Source organism: Coregonus clupeaformis, chromosome 1, assembly GCF_020615455.1.
Source record: "Coregonus clupeaformis isolate EN_2021a chromosome 1, ASM2061545v1, whole genome shotgun sequence".
Lineage (NCBI taxonomy): Eukaryota > Metazoa > Chordata > Actinopteri > Salmoniformes > Salmonidae > Coregonus > Coregonus clupeaformis.
The window spans coordinates 54,002,598-54,014,608 of NC_059192.1; the positions used below are offsets into that span (position 1 = coordinate 54,002,598).

At 41.4% G+C, this 12,011-nt stretch overlaps 1 long non-coding RNA gene across 1 annotated transcript; it reads left to right on the forward strand.

The window, feature by feature from the left end:
* The first annotated feature begins 8,213 nt into the window (after window positions 1-8,213).
* On the forward strand, window positions 8,214-11,560 carry LOC121570808. The gene is made up of 3 exons (XR_006001552.2): window positions 8,214-8,488; window positions 10,703-10,791; window positions 11,038-11,560. It is a non-coding gene; the product is annotated as an uncharacterized LOC121570808 (long non-coding RNA).
* Window positions 11,561-12,011: the final 451 nt, after the last annotated feature.

Sequence of the window (12,011 nt, forward strand, 5' to 3'; positions counted from 1 at the left end):
TGGGCGCCCTGTTTTCTAACGCTGCCGCGCTCTGCTGCTGATGCTGCCGCTGTCCGGGAGATGTGGAACCGTCAATGGGACCGCAGCCCCTGAAGCGCGCACATCTTCTCACGCCGGGAGCGCGCATTCTCATTTGAGAATGGGGGCTCACCGTACGAGGCGCGTGCACAATATTCTCTCTCACTTCATCAATCGTAGTTTGCTAGTGACGCGCTTCCTTCCTCCCTTCCTCGTGTGCGTGTGAGTGTCAGTAGTGTTGTTGTATCTTGTTAGGGCCCCAGCTCAAAATACTCGCAACACAAATTTAGCATTGGTTGTCTACCCTACACTGAAAATGTGTACGAGCCTATTTCAGGGCAATGGAAAGGGCAGTGGGCGGCCGGCGGCGAGACTCAAAAGGAGATGGCTAACCAAAGCTTCCCCGTATTTTTCATAAAACATTATTCACTCTATCATAATGAGAATGTTATTTGTATTTCAGTTTACAAATCAATGTAGCCTACATATCATACTATTATATATTATTGTCATTGAATTGCGCCCTAAAAGAGTTGTAGCCTAGTTGTTGGTTGCCTGTTTGAGGTGCTCGTATCAGAAGTCTTTCAGTTTAGCCCGACGCTGATGTTTCATAGCTAGGCTACAGTATTACTAGTGCTACAGAGTTTTATGGACTTACTTTTGTGCCTTTAATATCAAGAAAACCTTTTGAATTCGAGAACAAAAATCTTATTATTGCAAAATAATAATGATATTGAAAGCAAATCAACAACCCAAAAGTATTGAGAACAAAATAAATAATATTGCAAGGAAATACCTTTGAATGGCAAGAGCACGTTAATTTTAAATGAAATTTTTAAAAAAATAATCACTAAGCAGGTTTCCATCCAACTTTTTTATGCAAGTAAAGTAGGCGGATAAAAAATGTCACAGCAGGCCGGATAGAAACAGGAAATTTGTAACAAATGTCGACTAAACAAAATATGCTAGACAAGGTGGGATCTTTTCAACCCAATCTCCAAAAAAAATGCAAACCCGTGTCGTAACTGCAGTAACAGAATTATGCCATGGTTTGAAGTTTTAATTGCGTCATGTGGTGCCACATCTTAGCTGTCAGTCAAACTCTGCAAAAATTGAAACAAAAACTGAAGTGTATGTATCACTACCGAATGGTTAAGGTTAGGGTTAAATTTAAGTTTAGACATTAATTCCGAATGGTTAAGGTTAGGGTTAAGGTTTGGGAAAAGCAAAAAATAAATAATAATAATAACGAGTGTCTAGCAATGAGATTGAACATGCGACCTTCAGAGACTACTTAAACGCCCATCCACAACGCCCAGCCACAAGCCTACTAGAAGGTAATAGGCGTTTGGTTGCGGCTAGTGGATGGTATAGCTTCCACATTTCGCCAGGTCCAAACGTAATCTGGTACATGCAGAATCGGCACCTCCTGCCTTATTCCATAAGATAATGGACTGGGTTTTTTGTGTCAGTAAAATTAAGTATGCGAGAAATGGCTGTGGAAACACCTTTATGCACAAATATTGATATAATAAATCAAATAAAATGTTATTTGTCACGTGCCGAATACAACAGGTGTAGACCTTACCGTGAAATACTTACTTACAAGCCCTTAACCAACAATGCAGTTTTAAGAAAATAGAGTTCAGAAAATATTTACTAAATAAACTAAAGTAAAAAAACAAAAACAATAACGAGGCTATATAAAGGGGGTACCGTTACCGAGTCAATGTGCGAGGGTACAGGTTAGTCGAGGTAATTTGTACATGTAGGTAGGGGTAAAGTGACTATGCATAGATAATAAACAGCAAGTAGCAGCAGTGTAAAAACAAAGGGGGGCGAGTGTGAATGCAAATAGTCCTGGTTGCCATTTGATTAATTGTTCAGCAGTCTTATGGCTTGGGGGTAGAAGCTGTTAAGGAGCCTTTTGGATTTAGCGCTCAGGTACTGCTTTGCCATGTGGTAGCAGAAAGAACAGTCTATGACTTGGGTGACTGGAGTCTTTGACAATTTTTTTGGGCCTTCCTCTGACACCACCTGGTATAGAGGTCCTGGATGGCAGGAAGCTTGGCCCCAGTGATGGACTGGGCCGTACGCACTACCCTCTGTAGCGCCTTACGGTCAGATGCCGAGCAGTTGCCATACCAGGCGGTGATGCAACCGGTCAGGATGCTCTCGATGGTGCAGCTGTATAACCTTTTGAGGATCTGGGGACCCATGCCAAATCTTTTCAGTCTCCTGAGGGGGAAAAGGCGTTGTCGTGCCCTCTTCACAACTGTCTTGGTGTGTTTGGACCATGATAGTTTGTTGGTGATGTGGACACCAAGGAACTTGAAACTCTCGACCCGCTCCACTACAGACCGTCGATGTGAATGGGGGTGTGTTCGGCCCTCCTTTTCCTGTAGTCCATGATCAGCTCCTTTGTCCTGCTCACGTTGAGGGAGAGGTTGTTGTTCTGGCACCACACTGCCAGGTCATGGACCTCCTCCCTATAGGTTGTCTCATCGTTGTCGGTGATCAGGCCTACCACTATTGAGTCGTCAGCAAACTTAATGATGGTGTTGGAGTTGTGCTTGGCCACGCAGTCGTGGGTGAACAGGGATTACAAGAGAGGACTAAACACGCACCCGTGAGGGCCCCCGTGTTACGGATCAGCGTCATATTGAAGTAAACTTGGAGTCGCGATGATACAGTATATTGTGTGGTTCTCCCACTAGGACTCGGGAATCCATGTAGTTTATTAGGCTACAGATGAAATAATCCTGATGAACTTCACAGGGTGGTGAAAGTGAAAGTGCACCGAGATGAATTTGATGCTCCTTTCCAATAAATATGGAGGGTCCTCACACACTGATTTTTATCTGCAAAAAGTAAGTTTGGTTTTAACACACTGGCACCACTGGTGGAAAAATGCACATATTTTCTTTACGCAGATTCTAGAATATTCACATGAAAATCTGTCGCCAATTGGATGGAAACCTAGCTAGTGAGTGAAACATAACAAGAGAAAAACTGCTGAAGCACAACCAAATTACAAAATTGCACCTAGTGTATTATGCTATTCTAACTCTCAACAGTAATTTAACACCCTGACTGAGTTCCAAATATATATAAAGTAATCCTTCTACCCCCCCAAAAAAAAACAAAAAAAATAAAAAAATAAAACAATTGTAAAGTGGTTATGCCACTGGCTATAAGGTGAATGCACCAATTTGTAAGTCGCTCTGGATAAGAGCGTCTGCTAAATGACGTAAAAAAAATATATATATATATATATATATATATATATATATATATATATATATATATATATATATATAGAGTGGGGAGAACAAGTATTTGATACACTGCCGATTTTGCAGGTTTTCCTACTTACAAAGCATGTAGAGGTCTGTAATTTTTATCATAGGTACACTTCAACTGTGAGAGGCGGAATCTAAAACAAAAATCCAGAAAATCACATTGTATGATTTTTAAGTAATTCATTTGCATTTTATTGCATGACATAAGTATTTGATACATCAGAAAATCAGAACTTAATATTTGGTACAGAAACCTTTGTTTTCAATTACAGAGATCATACGTTTCCTGTAGGTCTTGACCAGGTTTGCACACACTACAGCAGGGATTTTGGTCCACTCCTCCATACAGACCTTCTCCAGATCCTTCAGGTTTCGGGGCTGTCACTGGGCAATACGGACTTTCAGCTCCCTCCAAAGATTTTCTATTGGGTTCAGGTCTGGAGACTGGCTAGGCCACTCTAGGACCTTGAGATGCTTCTTACGGAGCCACTCCTTAGTTGCCCTGGCTGTGTGTTTCGGGTCGTTGTCATGCTGGAAGACCCAGCCACGACCCATCTTCAATGCTCTTACTGAGGGAAGGAGGTTGTTGGCCAAGATCTCGCAATAGATGGCCCCATCCATCCTCCCCTCAATACGGTGCAGTCGTCCTGTCCCCTTTGCAGAAAAGCATCCCCAAAGAATGATGTATCCACCTCCATGCTTCACGGTTGGGATGGTGTTCTTGGGGTTGTACTCATCCTTCTTCTTCCTCCAAACACGGCGAGTGGAGTTTAGACCAAAAAGCTAAATTTTTGTCTCATCAGACCACATGACCTTCTCCCATTCCTCCTCTGGATCATCCAGATGGTCATTGGCAAACTTCAGACGGGCCTGGAAATTGCGCTGGCTTGAGCAGGGGGACCTTGCGTGCGCTGCAGGATTTTAATCCATGACGGCGTAGTGTGTTACTAATGGTTTTCTTTCAGTCTGTGGTCCCAGCTCTCTTCAGGTCATTGACCAGGTCCTGCCGTGTAGTTCTGGGCTGATCCCTCACCTTCCTCATGATCATTGATGCCTCACGAGGTGAGATCTTGCATGGAGCCCCAGACCGAGGGTGATTGACCGTCATTTTGAACTTCTTCCATTTTCTAATAATTGCGCCAACAGTTGTTGCCTTCTCACCAAGCTGCTTGCCTATTGTCCTGTAGCCCATCCCAGCCTTGTGCAGGTCTACAATTTTATCCCTGATGTCCTTACTCAGCTCTCTGGTCATGGCCATTGTGGAGAGGTTGGAGTCTGTTTGATTGAGTGTGTGGACAGGTGTCTTTTATACAGGTAACGAGTTCAAACAGGTGCAGTTAATACAGGTAATGAGTGGAGAACAGGAGGGCTTCTTAAAGAAAAACTAACAGGTCTGTGAGAGCCGGAATTCTTACTGGTTGGTAGGTGATCAAATACTTATGTCATGCAATAAAATGCAAATTAATTACTTAAAAATCATACAATGTGATTTTCTGGATTTTTGATGCTGCAACCACCATGCTTCCCCACAGTGAAGCATGGTGGTTGCAGCATAATGCTGTGGGGATGTTTTTCATCGGCAGGGACTGGGAAACTGGTCAGAATTGAAGGAATGATGGATGGCGCTGAATACAGGAAAATTCTTGAGGGAAACTTGTTTCAGTCTTCCAGAGATTTGAGACTGGGACGGAGGTTCACCTTCCAGCAGGACAATGACCCTAAGCATACTGCTAAAGTAACACTTGAGTGGTTTAAGGGGAAACATTTAAATGTCTTGGAATGGCCTAGTCAAAGCCCAGACCTCAATCCAATTGAGAATCTGTGGTATGACTTAAAGATTGCTGTACACCAGCGGAACCTATCCAACTTGAAGGAGCTGGTGCAGTTTTGCCTTGAAGAATGTGTAAAAATCGCAGTGGCTAGATGTGCCAAGCTTATAGAGACATACCCCAAGAGACTTGCAGCTGTAATTGCTGCAAAAGTTGGCTCTACAAAGTATTGTCTTTGTGGGGGTGAATAGTTATGCACGCTCAAGTTTTCTGTTTTTTGCATCTTCAAAGTGGTAGGCATGTTGTGTAAATCAAATGATACAAACCCCCAAAAAATCTATTTTAATTCTAGGTTGTAAGGCAACAAAATAAGAAAAATGCCAAGGGGGGTGAATACTTTCGCAAGCCACTGTATGTGGCAGTCTAGCTACAGAAAGTTCACACAACTCTACTTTGCTCATGTTTTGGTTAATGTTGTACTTCATCTTATGTCTTTACAGGATCTACGTGAAGGAGTATGAGCTGGAGGGGCAGCTGTCACCTGCATGGGTGAAAAAGAAGTGGGAGAGCCTGAAGCAAAAAATACACGGTACTGTATGTTATCTTGACATTTATCAGCTGTCTTGGCTAATAAAGTTAACCTTTTCTCTGAGAGCAACAACAATTTCCCATCTATTTCCAGTGCTTCACCGGCACATTCATGTAACTGTGAAGATACATGTTAGAAAGGTGCAAGTATTCCAGAGAATTGTACTGCAATTGGCTTAATACCTTTTACAGGGCTTTACATATAGTATGTTTGATGCTGGAAGCTAACCTTTTCCATATTTTTCAGGAGTTGAAAGCTCCCCCCACCGGAGTCAGCACGGAGGGAGGGAAGGCCACAGCTACATCCTAGAAGTGGTATACGGTGATGGATGAGGCGCTGCAGGGGCTGCCACTCCATCATCCCACTGGTCATCATCTCCTCATCCCCACAAGGTGCAGCTGTGGGCTCCTCTCCCTCCCAGAAGGGTCCAGATGTGGAGTTGGGAGAAAAAGTTGACTGCCAGGAAGGCACGTCTTATGGCCATTTTAGAGGCCATGATTAAGAAGTAGTTGTATGTATTTTGTATGTATTTTATTTATAGCTATTAATGTATTCATTTTCTACTGTTTTTGGTGAAGTCCTTTTTTTAAACCCAAAGTGAATTTTGGTTGTGTCATTGAAAAGTGTTTCTTGTTTGTAAAAAACATTTTTATTTGATAAGAGTACTCTTGGTACCATGAGCATTATGAAGCTATACAAAGCTGCGGGAAGTGTCCGCGGACTTGCACAACAAATAAAATAATTACTCAACAATTACTCTTGGATGAAGGCCTGGATTGTGCTGAGGCACATAGCCTTTAGTTAATACAAAGTGATGGACTATTGGAATAAGTGAACAGAAAACCCCCCAAATTGATAACTTTTATTACACATCATTTCATTTAAAATAAACATTTAATCTCCAAATGGATAACTGTTTAGTTCATTTTAGTTTTCCCAAATCCTCTAATGGATAATATTTTAGTTAATTGGTAGAATTGTGGAGCAAAGTTTGGTTGTGTTTTATAAGATTACTATTTTTGTTCATTAAAGACTTGAGAACAAGTTGAAATAGTGCAACATTTGTAGAATAAAACTGATTGTTAAGTGTTTGATTAATTAAATATTTAGTTTTTCTTAAAAACAATTGTTGAAAATGTATTTTGTTTCTTAAGGGATACTTTGGGATATTGGCAGATGAACTCGTGGATACAATTTTTATGTCTCTGGGTTTAGTATTCATGAAGGAAGTTAGAGGTAGTTTCACGAGCCAATGCTAACTTGCATTAGCACAATGACTGGAAGTCTATGGGTAGTCATTCTGCTAACGCTAGTTAGCAATTGCGCTAGCTCTAGTTAACAACTTCTTTCAAACTAGACGCAGAGACATACAGTGAACTCCAAAAGTATTTGGACAGTGACATATTTTTTTGGGGGGGGTTCTGTATTCCAGCACTTTGGATTTGAAATGATACAGTGACTATGGGGTTAAAGTGCAGACTTTAATTTGAGGGTACTTTCATCCATATCAAATGAACCATTTAGAAATTACAACACATTTTGTACATAGTCGCCCCATTTTAGGGTACCAAAAGTATTTGGACAGATTTACATTATGTAAAAAGTGTAGTATTTTGGTCCCATATTCCTAGCACTCGATGACTTTTGGAGTTCACTGTAAAAATGGTATCCACGAGTTCATCTGCCTCTGGGGGAAGTAGACTATTGTAGACTATTTGCCTCATTGACAAAACCCAAAGTATCGCTTTAACTGTAACAGTAAACAGCATCTTAGGAAGTAAATTATTTGTTTGATTATATTGAAGGAGGACAGGGGTTGTGGGTTTGTATTGGGGGGGATCAATAATATTGTCAATTGAAAGTCTTGATATTACTGCTAGAGTCAGGTTTAGAGCTAGGAGTCAGGAATGTGGTTTGGTGCATAGTCAGCTATTACTGAAGCATGACACTTGATATGCATGAAAATAAAAAATAAATTGTTTTAGGTTGTTATTACATTATTGGCTAAAGTTATTACACTATTAATTTCTAAATTGTTTTACCCACTTCATAATGTAATAATCAACCCATAATGTAATAATTATTACACTATGCGCTAAAACTTTATTACGTTATGTGTTCAAAATATTGATTACGTTATTGGCAATTTATTACATTATCAGCATTTATTACATTATAAATGCAAAAGTTATTACGTTATTAGCAGGTATTACATTTTTGGCATTATCAGTTGCTACAAGTTGTCTGTAATAAGAATACACGTGGCAAAACAAATGTAGACATTAATGAAAGCATTTCTATAGCTTCGAAAATATTTTCTACAATGGCTGGGGAGTGCCAAGATGGAGGTGCGGTGGCTTCAAAACAGCGCCCCAATAAGTCTTCTAATGTATACATAAAGCGCTTTGCTTCAGTGCCTTTTTTAGCTTTTGCAAAATTTGGGCACATTCATTCAGTGTAGGCAGGGTTTAGAGGGAGGTGTAGATGATGCGTCTCTATTGGTCAACTGGTTTTGGAGTGACAGTTCATCTTCATTGCTTATATCTGAACTAGCAGCGTTTAAAACAATGGCCAGTACAGCTATGTTAGATAGATAGCGAGCTGGCAATGCTGAAAGGCAACAGTGTTTTCTGCTAACTAGGCAGTTAGTGTATAAAAAAGCTTTATTTATTTTTATTTATTAAACTTTCCCATTTCAAATAAAAATGGCTCAGTGGCTACTAGCTAACATTAGCTAGCTAGACCACTGGTGGTGGGACTGACAAGCCCACTACCTTTACAACAAGGAGGACATCGGGACATACCCTTAGGTAAGTGTCTTTTGTGTCTTGTAATTTCACATTTAGAAAATTGATTGAAATAATTAGCTAGCTAGCTAACTAGTAGTGTTATATCATTTCTATCACAGCCAGCAAACAAGATATGATGCACTGAAATTACTCTGAAGTTACTCTAGTGGTACGAATGTGGCTATTCAAGAACAAGGGCACTACTAGCTCTTTTCATGACACCAGTGCTGTATGGCCTTGGGTTCTCTAGAGCTAGGGCACTACTATCTGAGCACTGCTTTGCCAAGATAATCCATCCACCAGACAGGTGTTGCATATCAAGAAGCTGATTAAACAGCATGGTCATTACACAGGTGCACTTTGTGCTGGGGACAATAAAAGGCCACTCTAAAATGTGCAGTTTTGTCACACAATACAATGCCAAAGATGTCTCAAGTTTTGAGAGAGCGTGCAATTTGCATGCTGACTGCAGGAATGTCCAACAGAGCTGTTGCCAGAGAATTGAATGTTCATTTCTCTACCATAAGCTAACTCCAGTACGTCCAACTGGCCATACAACCGCAGACCACATGTAACCATGGCAGCCCAGGACCTCCACGTCCGGCTTCTTCACCTGTGGGTTCGTCTGAGACCAGACAGCTGAGGAAACTGTGGGAAAGAATTTCTGCACAAACTGTCAGAAACCATCTCAGGCAAGCTCATCTGCGTGCTTGTCTTACAGTGTCGTAACTGACTTCAGTGGGCAAATGCTCACCTTCGATGGCCACTGGCACTCTGGAGAAGTGAGATGTTCACGGATGAATCCCGGTTTCAACTGCACAGGGCAGATGGCAGACAGCGTGTGAGCAAGCGGTGGGGTTATGGTATGGGCAGGTATAAGCTATGTACAACAAATACAATTGCATTTTATCGATGGCAATTTGAATGCACAGAGATACCGTGACGAGATCCTGAGGCCCATTGTCGTGCCATTCATCCGCCGCCATCACAATGACTACATAGAGGGAGTACCAGTACCGAGTCGATGTGCAGGGGTACGAAGTAATTGAGGTAGCTATGTACATATACAGTGCATTCGGAAAGTGTTCAGACCCCTTGACTTTTTCAACATTTTGTTACATTACAGCCTTATTCTAAAATTGATTAAAGGTTGCCAAAAGGCACCTAAAGGACTCAGACCATGAGAAACAAGATTCTCTGGTCTGATGAAACCAAGATTGAACTCTTTGGCCTGAATGCCGAGCGTCACGTCTGGAGGAAACCTGGCACCATCTCTACGGTGAAGCATGGTGGTGGCAGCATCATGATGTGGGGATGTTTTGCAGCGGCAGGGACTGGGAGACTAGTCAGGATCGAGGATGAACGGAGCAAAGTACAGAGAGATCCTTGATGAAAACCTGCTCCAGAGCACTCAGGACTTCAGACTGGGGCGAAGGTTCACCTTCCAACATGACAAAGACCCTAAGCACACAGCCAATACAACGCAGGAGTGGCTTTGGGACAAGTCTCCGAATGTCCTTGAGTGGCCCAGCCAGAGCCCGGACTTGAACCCGATCGAACATCTCTGGAGAGACCTGAAAATAGCTCTGCAGCGACGCTCCCCATCCAACTTGACAGAGCTTGAGAGGATCTGCAGAGAAGAATGGGAGAAACTCCCCAAATACAGATGTGCCAAGCTTGTAGCAGCATACCCAAGAAGACTCGATGCTGTAATCGCTGCCAAAGGTGCTTCAACAAAGTACTGAGTAAAGGGTCTGAAAACTTATGTAAATGTGATATTTCAGTTTTTTATGTTTAATACGTCATTATGTGGTATTATGTGTCGATTGATGAGGAAAAATAACAATTTAATCAATTTTAGAATAAGGCTTTAATGTAACAAAATGTGGAAAAAATCAAGGGGTCTGAATACATTTACATTTAAGTCATTTAGATACTTTCCAAATGCAATGTAGGTAGGCTATGTTTTGTTGTGTTATAGATTTGGTATTTGGTATTTATTAGGATCCCCATTAGCCGCTGCAAATGCATCATACTCTTCCTCTGGGGTCCACATCAAACACGACAATATATTATGTTATGGTGAAAGTAATGAATGGTAAGCTGCACTTGTTACCGTTTCACCTTGGCACTCCAATTTGATAAAGTATGTGGCAGTCTAGCTACAGAAAGTTCACACAACTCTACTTTGCTCATGTTTTGGTTAATGTTGTACTTCATCTTATGTCTTTACAGGATCTACGTGAAGGAGTATGAGCTGGAGGGGCAGCTGTCACCTGCATGGGTGAAAAAGAAGTGGGAGAGCCTGAAGCAAAAAATACACGGTACTGTATGTTATCTTGACATTTATCAGCTGTCTTGGCTAATAAAGTTAACCTTTTCTCTGAGAGCAACAACAATTTCCCATCTATTTCCAATGCTTCACCGGCACATTCATGTAACTGTGAAGATACATGTTAGAAAGGTGCAAGTATTCCAGAGAATTGTACTGCAATTGGCTTAATACCTTTTACAGGGCTTTACATATAGTATGTTTGATGCTGGAAGCTATCCTTTTCCATATTTTTCAGGATTTGAAAGCTCCTCCCCACCGGAGTCAGCACGGAGGGAGGGAAGGCCACAGCTGCATCCTAGAAGTGGTATACGGTGATGGATGAGGCGCTGCAGGGGCTGCCACTCCATCATCCCACTGGTTATCATCTCCTCATCCTCCCAAGGTGCAGCTGTGGGCTCCTCTCCCTCCCAGAAGGGTCCAGATTTGAAGTCGCAAGAAAGAGATGACTGCCAGGGAGGCACGTCTTATGGCCATTTTAGAGGCCATGATTAATAAGTAGGTGTAGTATGTATTTTGGATGTATTTTATTTATAGTTACTAATTTATAAATGTTCTACTCTTCTTGGTGAAGTCCTTCTTTTTTTAAACACAAAGTGGATTTCGGTTCTCTCATTGAAAAGTATTTCTTGTTTGTCATAAACATTTTTATTTGATAGCAGTTGAAAGAAAAAAGGAACCCGCACACTGCTTTTTATTGAAGCTTACATGTCTGTCTCTTGGCCTAAGTCAGAGCTTTTTGCTCTACTAAACTAAATAAACCCATGCTAACAGATCATTTGTTCATTCGACATAGTGGGATCTTTTTGTGTCTGTAAAATGAATAATGGCAGAAATTGTGGTGGAAACGCCATTATGCGCAAATATTGATATAATAACCATCAAATTGAAGTAAACTAGGAGTCACTCGATGATATGGTGTGTGGTCCTCCCACTACGACTCGGGGAAACCATGCAGTTTATTAGGCTACAGATCAGTGCTTGACTTGGGCAAGAACTCACAGGAGCTGAGTACCAGCACCTGAAATGTTCTACTGTTTGAGCTCCTGTTCCTCTTATAGAATATTAACTAAAAGTATTGTGGAGCTCCTGCACCTAAATATAAACTGTACCAGCACCCAAAAAGAGTACCTGCACCTATTTCACTCTAAGTCAAGCACTGCTACAGATTAAATAGGATGAACTTCACAGGGTGGTGACAGTGAGCTTGAT